This window comes from Mastomys coucha, unplaced genomic scaffold (genome assembly GCF_008632895.1).
Source record: "Mastomys coucha isolate ucsf_1 unplaced genomic scaffold, UCSF_Mcou_1 pScaffold23, whole genome shotgun sequence".
Lineage (NCBI taxonomy): Eukaryota > Metazoa > Chordata > Mammalia > Rodentia > Muridae > Mastomys > Mastomys coucha.
The window spans coordinates 21,329,584-21,342,749 of record NW_022196906.1 but is presented as its reverse complement, the minus strand read 5'-3'; the positions used below and the strand labels follow the sequence as shown (position 1 = coordinate 21,342,749).

General features: G+C 44.2%; 1 long non-coding RNA gene across 2 annotated transcripts; it reads left to right on the top strand.

The window, feature by feature from the left end:
- The first annotated feature begins 245 nt into the window (after nt 1–245).
- LOC116072488 lies at nt 246–5,870 on the top strand. Of its 2 annotated transcripts, none has more exons than XR_004111483.1 (3): nt 246–390; nt 1,815–3,297; nt 4,451–5,870. It is a non-coding gene; the product is annotated as an uncharacterized LOC116072488 (long non-coding RNA). The 2 variants fall into 2 exon arrangements; XR_004111482.1 differs by having other exon boundaries at nt 246–394.
- Nucleotides 5,871–13,166: the final 7,296 nt, after the last annotated feature.

Below are 13,166 nucleotides of genomic sequence, written 5' to 3'. Positions count from 1 at the left end.
CACACACACACACACACACAATATGAATCTTTGAATCCATACAGCACTAAGAAAAATGACCTATTATTCTCCCTACATTGCATGAAAGCACCTGTCCATAATCAGACACATGGTCAGAGGTGAACCCACACAGCCATCAACAGAATCCGTGTTCTTAAAGATGACACTGCATTACCTCCTTGGCGGCATGCCATGTGCCTATGACATCATGGGGATAGAAGTTCTTTGAAGACTGTAAAGCATTCTACAACTGTGAAGATAGATTGTTATGCATCCCAGCCTGGCTCATGGATGAGTAACTGCATAAAGAGTAAGAGTCAAACAGAATACAGGAAACCAGATGAAGATGAGGACCATCTGTGACAGGCACATCACACCAAGAAGAGAGACGTAGGTAGAGGAGAGACCAAAAGGGGCCAGTGACTCCCTGTGCAGCTCCTGTCTCTTTAGTCAACCTGCAAGGAGGCCGAACTATGAAAAAGAAACATCTTCAAGTCACCCTAAAATCCTCCTCCTAATTATAACCACTGCCTCAATGGTCTCCTTTCCCTGATGCCCTGCCACCACACTTTCCAATGCTATTGCCTAGAACACAATAGTCCCAGGACGGCTCCCAGAAGGATAGTCAAGAGGCTTCAAAGAACTGGAGACAATGTCTCTGGTGCCTCAAAGATCAGGGCATGGAGCCCAGGATCGCTTTTGCTAATTTCATGAGAGAAATGAAAGCTCTGGACTCTGTTCTTGGTTCCAAAACTCATTCATTCCAGTGTGACCTACAGGTACATGAAGGAGGTTGCCTAACTCTCAGAAAACAATCACCTGCTGTACACAATGGAAAACTCCATCTCCTTAGATGACACACTTCTCATCATAAGGTGACTGGCACACAGGACAGAAAGGTCACTGATCAGGGAGGGTGGATACTACACTGCCCCCCACTTCTTATGTCCCATCACATGCTTTACTTTCCAAAATCCCTAGCAACCTTCCCCTTCCCCAGGGCTGCCCCTCCTCTCCCCTCCCCTCCCTGATGATGAATCCATTAGCACGGAGTTCTTTTCTTGCACTTCTCAAGCTGGCAAAGCGATCTCAGGCATTTAGTGGCGATGACTGTGAATCTGTCAGCATTAGCAGAGCAGTGAAGGCACCAACTATGCAATGTGGCTCTTACTCCTGTTCCAGCTCCTCTCACACTGCTCTCCAATATAGTCAGGACCCCTACATCTTAAGGAAGACATAAGACTCAAAGGAATGGAATCTTAAGGAGCCTCTATAAAACCAAAGGGGGCCAGAAATGATGGGCAGGGGGACTTCCCATTAACCCTCAGACCAATCTAGGCTTCAGAATTGTCACTCTGACCTTACCTCTTCATTCATAGTTTAGATACACCTTCTCTTCTGAGAATCCTTTTCTTCCCCCCCCATCCCCCGCATACAGGATACATTACATACAGGATACATCAATCACCATGTACCCTCCCTTCTTAGCAACCCTTTGCCTGAAGCTTGCACTCCTGATTCATGATCATGTTGCCTTCCACTCCTTGATGCTGTGTCTCCACACTGGGTTTATGAACCACATACATGAGGACAGCCAGAACACAGGCTAGTACCTCAGTCTCTGAAGAGAAACCACAGAACATTTGAGTTAGAACTTGGCCAGGGGTATTTGAACCTCAAACTCTACTCTCTGCAAACCTCTCTGTGACTCAGGCTTATAGCAACTTGATGCAGAACTGCCATAATACTAGCTAGCAGGACTCATCCTTTTAAAGCCACCCAGATAACTTCCTGTTTCATCATCATTCTTCCAGATAAATAAAAACCCTAGGAAACACACAAGCTCTGCAACTTATTTGAGAACCACTGACATGAGGGTGCCTGTTACAGTTTAGCATTTAGAGCTGGACTTGAACCCCACAGCTGCTAAGAACTTACCACAGAGATTCTGGCTAACCATCTTGCATGCTTGCTCCTGTGTCCTTGGTACGGATGAAGTATGGTACTTATCTTCTCGTCTTCTTTTTATGATGTAAGGTCCAAGCAAGACAGCAAAAGTGAAGACATATCAAAAGGCAGAAGCTTTGAATGAATGACACACATTGAGTATTACGTAAGGGGTTCATGAGAGCAAGACATGGACTGTGTGTCAGAAGATCTCATTAACACGCTGTAAAGCAGCAATGATAAAAGAAGCAAGGAGCTTGGCCTTCAATCCCCAGCAATCCATGGAGGGATCTTCTTTGAACTTTGTTCTGAGCCTAGTAAAGGAAAGGGGGCAGGGTAGATGCCATGTACTAAGTGAAGGAGCCCTTGGTCTTCTTGGAACAAGCTTCCCCTACATCCATGCCCTGCTCTGCCCAGAGGCCAGCAGCCCCCATCAAAGGTAGTGGTCCCAGTCCTTTGCATCAGCTCCTTGCCCACTAATTACTCTTTACACACTCTGGCGCCAGGCCCTCCAACCAAATTACAATTGATTCTTCACTCCTCCCAGATCAATGCCATCGACCTGGAACAGAGAGGACAAATCCAAATTCAGCCTCTGGGAAGCAAACAGCCCAAGGCAAAGCCCAGCAAAGAGGCCTGCCCCAACACAGTGCACATACACACACACATACATGGGCACTCATGCTTGCCCAAGATGTGCACCAACACGTGATGAATATGTATACCAACAGCTCTGTACCTCCATTACAGGCCATCCACGTGTAGACAAATATATGGTTCAATATTCATCATGAGCACCCTCATGTCTACCTACATTAGATATCCTGAAAGCCTACATACACATGTCGTTAACTGGAAGAAGAGGTACTTTGGGGCCACAGGAAGCATGCACTAGCCAAATGGTGCACCGATACATCCCAGTCTGATGCCTGGCTACCCTCCTAGTCTCATGCTCTGGAGCATACACTGTTCGTCGAGTCATGGGTAGAATGAGGCCAGCATGCTGTGCTGACCTCCAAGCAGAAGCTTTTCTGACAGATGTGTAGACTCTGGTCTTCCTCTTCCTGGAATATATCTTGCCTGCTCATCTCTTGGACTTATGCCCAGCCACTTCTGCACCAGGCAGAAACATTATAAGTTCCAAGATAAGAGATCCTTGAAAAACACCTCAAGTTTTTCAAGTTGAGGAGATCAGTAGCCAACCTTGCAGATGCCAACTCAGGTCACCAACCACCAGCCCACTCCCATCCAGCACAGACATGGAACTCAAGCATAGAGAGAAAGCCAAGTGTACTCAACACTGCCTGGGATGTTGCCTGTGGCCTTTGACTAAACTGCTCATGCCCTGTGGTCAGTTTTGTTACTCTTAGCATATGCACATGCGTTGGCCTCCTTTGAGTCCATAATCACAGAAATAAGGAACATCATACATTGAAAATCTCTTGGAGATTATTAGGGCCCCTTGTCACATGCTCTCAATATCTAAATGTCCTTAATGGCCTTCTCCAAAAATAATTTCTATCTCAATGAACATGTTCACAGACACCACAGAGAATTGCATTTTTTTTTCAATTTTTAAAATTTGTGTGTATGTGTGTGAGCCTAAGTGAGTTTATAGCCATCATATGTGTGCAAAATTCCAGAGTCCAGAAGAGGGCATCAAATCCCCTGGCACTGTATATATAGGAGGCTGTGAGCTACCATGTGGATACTGGGAACCGAACTCCTTCTTCTATAAAAGCAGTAAACACTCTTAACCACTGAGCCATCTCTCCAGCCCCACCAATGGAGACATTTGTCAAGTAGTCCTCAGGCTGAGCAACTTCAGAAAACTCTCAAAACAAAGTTAGTTTCCTTTGCCTGGGGTGTACCAATTGTCACAAAGTAAAGGAAGCCCATTGTAGAGTTCTAAATGCTGGGTCATCTAGCTGAAGTTGCTGAAGCTGCTTAAAGAAAAGACTTTCATTAACACTACCATATTTGTGACTGCTTGAGGGCGAGGGAATGATATACAGGTGATTGCAGCTTCCTGTACATACATGGAATATCTTGAAAAAGTCTCAGATAACTTCCAGTCTATGAAAGAATTCTCCATTTATGTCTCATCTCCAATTTTCCCTCTTAATTTGTCTGGATAGCAGTAAGGAAATTCTTGAATCCCACTATCCCTCATGTTTTTGGAGAACATTCTAAGTGTTGTATAAGCTCTAGGATAGTGGTTCTCAACCTGTGGGACAAGACCCTTTGGGGGTCACATATCCAGTATCCTGCATATGATTCATAGCACTGGTAAAATTACAGTTATTTTATGGTTGGGGTTCACCAAAATATGAGGAACTGTATCAAAAAGTAACAGCATTAGGAAAGTTGAGAACCACTGTCCTAGGAACACCCCTAAACCTTTGACTCCCACATAAAAAAAATGAAGATCTCTGACCTTGTGATATCCGTGTGTGTCTCAGTTTGTCTCTGGCTAATCCATTCTCACCCTTCATTCACACAGAACTTTGCAACCCATCCTTGAAAGCTGAGGAGCATCAGATAGCCTAATGGAAGCTCTCACACCCTACCAGTTATAAGTGCTTAGAATGAAAATGAGTTTTCTTGCCATTCATCAGTTCTTTGAAAACCAAAGCAATCAAGAGCTCTCATGGAGAAGAGACATGGGGTTCTAACATCCACGTGTCATCGCTGCTACCCTGTCATTAGTATAGAAAACTTTGAAAGCATTTCCAAACCACCCAGCAGCCATATTTCTTCTGTGAATTTGATTCAATTAATTGTACACACAAGATCTGAACATCAAACGGGAGATGGAGAAATGCTTCCTGCAGCTTGGGCAAGCTTGTGATGGTTTTCAAGGTTGGAACAGTCTTTTAGGACACTTGTTTTCTAAGTATCAAAAAAAGCTCACTGTAGCCTCTTGATCTAACTGCCTATTCCTTAAATTCTACTGCCTTTCTCCCATCTCCACATCTCCAGGAAAGGGTTCTCAATAGCCCGTGGCAGCTCTGATTCAAATGGGCATAGCCCCAATGGCATATGGAGCTACAGTTTCCCCAGTCCTCTGTTGTTTTGGAAGTCAGCCTCACAGTCTCACCCCTTGACCTACTTTTGTTCCAGTGATGATTGCTTAAGTCTGACAATTCTGTATCAGGCTTCTTTTTTGCTAGAGCTACCTAGGGTCTTCTCCTTCGCTGTGAACCTTGACATACAAGGTGCAAACTGAGCTAAGAACAGTTTATGGTGTCAGCCCCACTCAGCAGATATTTAGTGAGTGCTAAGCATTTAACCAGATTCTGTAGCTATAGTGACAGTATGGAGGAATAATCTCCATAGCAGGCAATTGATGTCTTCACACAGTTTGGAGAGGAAGATACACAGAAAGATGAGAAAGAAAGAGATAGACAGAGGATCAGAGAGAAGCGCAATATCAGAATAAACGGCAGATAGTCCTCCACTTACTATAGTTACACTTCAATAAATGAGTTGTTGAAGAAGGAGAAGAAGGAGGAGGAGGAGGAGGAGGAAGATGAGGAAGAAGAGAAGCTGATGATCATGAATCAAAACTGCATCTAACACAGCATGGTGATGCATTGCTACAATCCTTTAACTCAGGAAGCTGAGAAGGGAAGACTCTGCGTTCAAGGCCAACCTAGGCCATATACCAACACTGTCTCCAAAAACTAATTGTGTTTAATACACCCAGCCTACCAAGTTGCATAGCTAAACAACACGTTGCAATCTGTAGATTTATATCCTTAAAAATCACTACTACTCCCAGAAGCTGAAAAACAGTATCACACTGCATTCTGCTATCCTGGGAAAAGATCAAAGTTCAAAATGCAAAATACCATTGCTACCCACAGTATATGGCTTTGGCATCCTCGTAAAATAAAATTTTAAAAAATCATATGTTGTACCACTGCTGTTGAGGTCTGTCTGTGTTTGTCTAAGTTCAGTTTTCCCAAAGGTACAACCCAAAGTAAGGGTTCCTGTGTCAGGAACTCAGTGTGGGATATGGGGTGCTGCTGGGAAGCACTTACAGATGTAAGGAAAGGGGGATGGGAGGGAAGGAAGCATGAAAGGATGGAATTTCATATGATGTCTTCATTGTGCTTTCCTCTGGAATTCTGAAGCATGAATGGTCCCACAGACATGTCCGAAACTGAAGAAAGGGCCTTTAGTAGTCGCAGCAGTCAGTCATGCCTATGGGTCACTTGGGTGGGTGTAAGTTCTTAGGCATTTCCCTGTGGGAAGGCCACAGCTGTGAGCAGTAGCACTGTACTCTCAGAGCCACTGGGGGAGGGGGAGGAGGACCCAGTAAAGAGGCCTGGGGGTTGGGGGTGGGGGGAGCCTGACTGCGAGAAGTATAAAATAGTAAATGTGCGCTACAGGATTGCTGGAGAATGAGAACTGGACAGAATGGGGTCAAGGGAAAGAGCAGGTTCCTAATCTGGCTGCCTTTCTCCTCCATTAGCTGAGCCAGAGCAGAGGGTGGGCAGACTCCCATCAAAGTGCCACATGGTCAAAACAGAGAATTTGCTATGCATGCAGGTGTTTGGGGATTAATAATCAGCTTATTAATTAAGCAACATATAGCTGCGGGGTATGTTTTTTATTGTATGCCACAAACAGAGATGTTGTTTAGGCGGCCATGAATTCTGAACCAGGCATGGGATCTATGAGCCACTGACAGGCTCATTATTGACACACAAGGGGGCATGGTAGAGAGAACTCATCTGGAACTATATTAACAATACAAGAGCACAGCACCCATAAGGGCCAGAATTGTATCTATTCAGCATCTCCCAAGAGCCAGAAGTGCCTGGCACCTTTTCTCTTCTTTCTTTCTCTTTCTGTTTCGTCATTGGTTTGTTTGTTGTTCGTTTATTCGTGCTGGGAATTGAACTTAGGTCCTTGTACATGCTACTCAGGCGCTATACCTCTGAGCTACATTTGCAGCCCTCACTCCCTGTTTTTGACCAACCTATGAGGAGACCTTCTGTATCTCATTCCGAAGGTAGGCACAGTCTTCCCCTAGAAGGCAGAGATAGGCAAGGAGAGCTCTGTGCCGGAGATCCCAGCAGGACAGCCTAGTGAAGATCCAGAGCCAGGAGGAAAAGGGCAGAGGCTGACAACCTGCAGAGAGACCTGGATACCAGGCGGTCTAGCCACAGAGAACGATACCACAGTGACCTGCTGCCCTGGATTATCTTCCCAGGGAAATGACATCATACCCATGCTCTGTGTGTTGGGTTATAGAGCACCAATCTTGGCTCTTGAAAACAACTCCAAGGCAGATACCCTGAATCCCAGCTCTCTACTCGCAGCATACATCTGAGACATCAGAACTGACACACCAGGAAAATAGACATTGGGGCCATTCTGCAAAAGTCTTAGTTTCTCTCTCCTCAGTTTGCTACCCCTGTCAATTACCATGTAGACAGAAATAAGCAGGTGAGGACTCTTAGAGTGGAATTGGGCCCATGAGAGCATCTCCTCTGGCCAAGAGGAGTAAGGGACAGCAGCAAGGTCCAGAGCCTCTGTCTCTTTTTTGGACACCTTGTACCAGATCAGCAAAATAAATGTCCAGTCCTAGTCCCAGGCCCTGGCAGGTGTCCCACTCCTGTCCTGAAAAGACAAGACACTGGTGGCTCCCTGGTCACCCTATTGGCATTTTACATGGTCTTAATTTGCTGCATAAGCAACAGCTAAATTGGCTGCTATTTACATGGTGATCACTGAGCTGGATCAGTGAGAAAGGGTTACAAAACCACGAGCATTCTCATAGGTGGTAGCCACAAAAAGTGAAGACCCTGAGCCAGGAGAAACAGGGAGGAGAGAATCCAGGACATCGGGTCTCCGTGGCGCTGTTCCTTCTTGCTGGGAAAACAGGTCTCATGCATCAGGGACCAGAGACACGGATGGCAGGAAGGCTTCCAAGAGGGAGGGAGGTCTATGAAGCGGATGCAAGCAGGCAGTCTGCCTGGCTCCAATGGCTCTCCCTGATCCGTAGCTTAAGATAAAGGAAAAAAAAAACTGCCTTGATTTCTTCTCGTGTTCCTCATGTGCTCCAGGAGGTTCTTTTGAGACATTGCTTCTCTAACAGCAGACACATCCTTGCCCCCCACTCCAAAGACTTCAGAAGTTTTAAAACCTTACCTAACTCTGGGGGAAGGGGGGCCTCATAGAAATCAAGATGCCCATCCCATCATGTCTAGAGACGTACACATCCAGAATGGCAAACCATCTCCTTATCCTATGCATTAGTCGTGTTAGCACAGAAGATAATGTTAATCAGAAACCCAAAGCCCAGAATGCCTAAACCCTCCCACCACTCGCAGGCTGCATTCAGCCTCTACAGTGTACCTGCACACGTTTATTCAGGCTTTCAAAGCCAGGCCGTGGCATAGAGCTAGGACTGACTAGACACAGTTGTCCCTCCATCCTTCTCTCCAGGTCTATACCCATTTGAGCCAAGAGGAGAGGAAATCCACACCAAAGTGCCTCTGGGAAGCAGAACCATTTCCTCCTCAAGCCCAGAGCCTAGAGGTGCTTGGTATGAATCCATAGGTCAGGACAACTCCCCAGAAGGAAAAAAAAATTGTAGGTCACCAAATTCTCAAGGACAGAGACCATGCTTTAGTTTAAGCCCTCCTTGCCACTGGCCCACAGAAACCCATCTATGTTCTGCACGCTAGTGAAACAAGAAGACGATGAGGGAGCAGGGAAATCTTGATGCTTCCTTACAGAGAAGAGCTGAGTCAGGCTGGGTCAGTGAGCTGTGCAGAGTTCCCTGCACATAAACGTGTAAGACTGCCTAGATTCTCCATCTTCAGGGTCCTCTTACTCTCACCTGAGCTAACAATAAAAGAGGGCCAAATTACTGATGCCGTGGGAGGCTGCAAATGGTGCTTCCTGTGGGTATTATTCTCAGACTAATGTTGTATGAACATAGCTCTGCCTGGTGATTACTATATTATTATATATTAATCATAGGCTAATGATACACACTCACCCTCTTTCTCTCCTTAGTCTGCACATTTCCACCTAGCTTCTGCTGCAGCTGCTTGTTCTCCTTACACCTATACCCAACCCTACTCTCAGGGACCAGCCCAGTCTTAAGCACCCCCTTCTACATAAGAGGCTCATTTTCTTGTGCCTAGTTCTCTTCCTTGTCATCAAATGGCAAGGTCTAGGAGGTGAAGTGAAGTCCAGAAGATCTGGGTGTGTGGAGTACCGCCCTTTAATCCTAGCATCAGGGAAGAGAGGGTAGGGTGGTCATACTTTTGAGTTCTACATAGTAAGTTCTAGACTAACCTGGGCTCTATAATGAGACAGTATATGTATGTGTATGTGTATGTATATGTGTATTGTATGTGTATGTGTTATGTGTATATTCATACACTCACACACACACACACACACAGAAGAAGAAAGTGAAGCTTGCACTATGGTCATCTTGGGGTCATCCTGTTAAATCATACAAAGTCTGAGCATGACTTGGGGTCAGGTATTTATTCACTTAATAAATATTTGTTATGTCTTTACTTGGTAAATACTATGTCAGACAACAAGCACAAAGCAGACCAAGCCTTTAACTTCATCAAACTTTATTCCTGAGGTTAATGCCAGGCTTCAGAGATACAATATTGAAAGGGATATTGGAGATCCCAGTAGGAAATTACTTAGAAAGAAAGAACAATAACCCTGAGAGAGAAAACCCCTTTCTGGTTATAAGGAAGGTGGAATCTTATAGGAGAAGCATACAATTGAACTCAGCCCTGCTAACCAGTAAAGGGTATGCACTGTAGGGGTGCTTACAGTCATAGGCAATGTCTTTGAGTGTGTCTACATCTGTCTGAGGGGTCAAACTCTCATCTGTGGTTTCTGGTTGTGCCCTTTCAGGCCTGGACATTTCTTCAAGAGTCCTTCTATGCCACAAATCCACACTCTAACCAGTACGTAGAAATCTGCCTCTATATATGGCTGTAGCCCTGTAATTCATGAAGAAGCAGACAATTGGTGATAAAGATGATGAAGATAAGATGTTTCAAGGCAGGGGAATGGATCATCAGTCCTATACTAAGCCCAAAGTATGCTAGTTTTTTTGCAAGATATGAGCATAGCTGGATTTTATTTGCCCTGCCCATCTGTGTTCGCTCAGCCAAGCACTCTACAATGTGGCTACTGGTGTAGATGGCTTTTAAAGAGTATCCTTCCCTAGAGCTAACCAACAGAGAAGTGATGGAGTGTAACTCCCAGTGCTATCATAAAGGCATCATGGCTTCTGCCTTAGTTTCCTGGATTTGAGGGGAAAAAAATCACCCTATCATGAAGACACTACAGTAGAACTCTAGAAAGGTCTGTGTGCATGGAGACTAAGACCTACCACTGAGAGTCAGACCTAACTCATAGGAATGGTTTATGTTGGAAGCCATGCTCCCCAGCTGTGTGAGCACACAATGCTGCACACAGCATCCCTAGCCCCAAGGCAGGCTTTTAGATGATGGTAGTACAGGTTGACATCTGATTACAGGATCATGAGGCACCCCTAGACCAAAACCGTCTAATCTCACAACTCTAGGATTTCTAATTCATGGATACTAAGAAGCAATAAATGGTATGGTTATTTTAAAGGAAGGCAATGGCATGATAGTTTTAAAGTACTAGGTTTGAGCTGGGCAGTGGTGGTGCACACCTTTAATCCCAGCACTCAGGAGGCAGAGGCAGGCAGATCTCTGAGTTTGAAACCAGCCTGGTCTACAAAGCAAGTTCTAGGACAGCCAAGGCTACACAAAGAAACCCTGTCTAAAAAATGAAGAAGAAAAAAGAATGAATGAATGAATGAACAAACTAAGCTACTAGATTTGAGATAACATATTATACGGCAGAGATAAGAGCAGTAACAGTTTCTGGGACACAGGATATGTTCATAAAATACTGGATGAATGGTGAATGAATAGGGTTTCTAGTAGGACAAGCCAAATGTTCTGACTACTGATGAGAAAGAGAGATGGCCATAGGTAGGAGAACCAACACTCAACACCAGGAAGGAATCCAGACCTGATATAAAGACTCCAGTCATCAAGAAATTTAATTCTTCATTCAGTAGCATTTATGAAGTATTAGTGAGGGCATGCCAGACAAATAAAATAAATGTGTTGTGGGGAGGGTGTATGCATGTAAGCACGAGTGTGGGGAGGGGATGAAAAATGGGAGGGAGGAAAGGAAGGAGAAATTGATTGACTAATTAAATGATTGGTTGGTTGACTGATTTTTAAGGAACTGATTCATGCAATGGAAATAGCAAGTCCAAAGTACAAAGCACAGGCTAACTGACTAGAGACCCAGGGAAGACATTGTGCTGCATATCAGGTCTGACAGAAGAATCCCTTCTTCTTTGGAATAAGTCAGTCTCTCCCTCTATAAATAAATAGATAGATAGATAGATAGATAGGTAGATAGATAGATAGATAGATAGATAGATAGATAGATAGATAGATAGATAGATAGATAAAAATTTGGCAGGATCCCTCTACATAGCTCTGGTTGTCCTGTAACTCACTATGTAAACCAGGCTGGCCTTGAATTCACAAAGATCCACCTATCCCTGTCTTCAGAGTGGACTGTTGGATGAAAGGAATGGGCTATCATACGCTGCTGTTTTTTTTGTTTTTTTTTTTTTTTTCTCTTCAGATATCCACTTGGTTAGATAAGACCCATACTGTAGGGGGTGCTACAGTTTGGATCTTGAATGTCCCCCAAAAGGCCCATGTATTAAAGGCTTGGTCATCAGCTTATAGTACTCTAGGAATGTGGAACCTTTAAGAGTTGGGGTCTGGGGGCTGATAAGATGGCTCAGCGGGTAAGAGTACTGATTGCTCTTCCAAAGGTCATGAGTTCAAATCCCAGCAACCACATCGTGGCTCACAACCACCCGTAATGAGATCTGATGCCCTCTTCTGGTGCATATGAAGACAGCTACAGTGTACTTATAACAAATAAATAATAAATAAATCTTTTTAAAAATGAAAAAAAAAAGAGTTGGTGTCTAATGGAAGGAAGCTGTGTCACTGAGAGGCCATCCTTGGAGAGGGAATTTACATCCTGTCCTCCCTATCCCTCTTTTCTTCTTAGCTGCCATGAGATGAGTCGCCCCTGCATGATGTACAGCAATTGTCACAGTCCCAGGGCAGCAGGACCAAATCAGTCTAAAACCAAAGGAAGCTTCAGAGACAATGGAAACACTTCCTATTTCTTTTTCACTATTTTTTTTAAGATTTATTTATTATTCTTTGCATATGAGTACACTGTAGGTATCTTCAGACATACCAGAGGGGGCATTGGTTCCCATTACAGATGGCTGTGAGCCACCATGAGGTTGCTGGGAATTGAACTCAGGACCACCGGAAGAGCAGCCAGTGCTCTTAACCACTGAGCCATCTCTCCAGCCCAAAATCCCCTATTCTCAAGCTGATGATCTCAAGTACTTTGTCACTATGATAAAAATCTGACTAGCACAGAGAGTAACAGCTTTACTCAAGACTTACTCATTTAAATACTTATCTTGCCTTAAAAATAGTTTAATGGCAACATCCATATTATCTTTTGATCAGTATCTGTGCACTGTGGCCTATCCAAGTTGTTGCACAAAATCAGCTATTCTATATGTCATAGGTCAGTCCTAGACATGGAGACTCAAGAGGGGACATAGATGCATGAAAGCCCTGATCTACTTGGAGCATCTATATTCTAGGTGCAGGAAAATAATCACACACAATCATATACAGATAAAGTACTAAGGGTGAGATGAAATATAAATCAGAAAAAAAGTAAAGTAATGAAGGCTGGAGAGATGCTTTTATAGGTAAAGCAGTTGTCACACAAGTGTAACAATCTGAGTTCAAGTCCCCAGAGCTCACATAAATCCAAGATCAGTAATACACACCTGTAATACCAGGTCTCCAGTGGAGAAGTGAGAAACAGAGACAAGAGAATGTCTGGAAATCCACAGGTCAGCTATCCCAGTGATTCACCAGTAAACAAGAAGAGATCCTGCTGCAAACAAAGTAGAAGTTGAAAACTAACACCCAAGGTTGCCCTCTAACCTCCACATGCAAGCCATGGCACACATGGAACATTTTAGGACTTTCAAGATCCATACTGTTACACCTTCCATAGTGTAAGCTACTCTTTTTTTTTTTTTTTTTTTT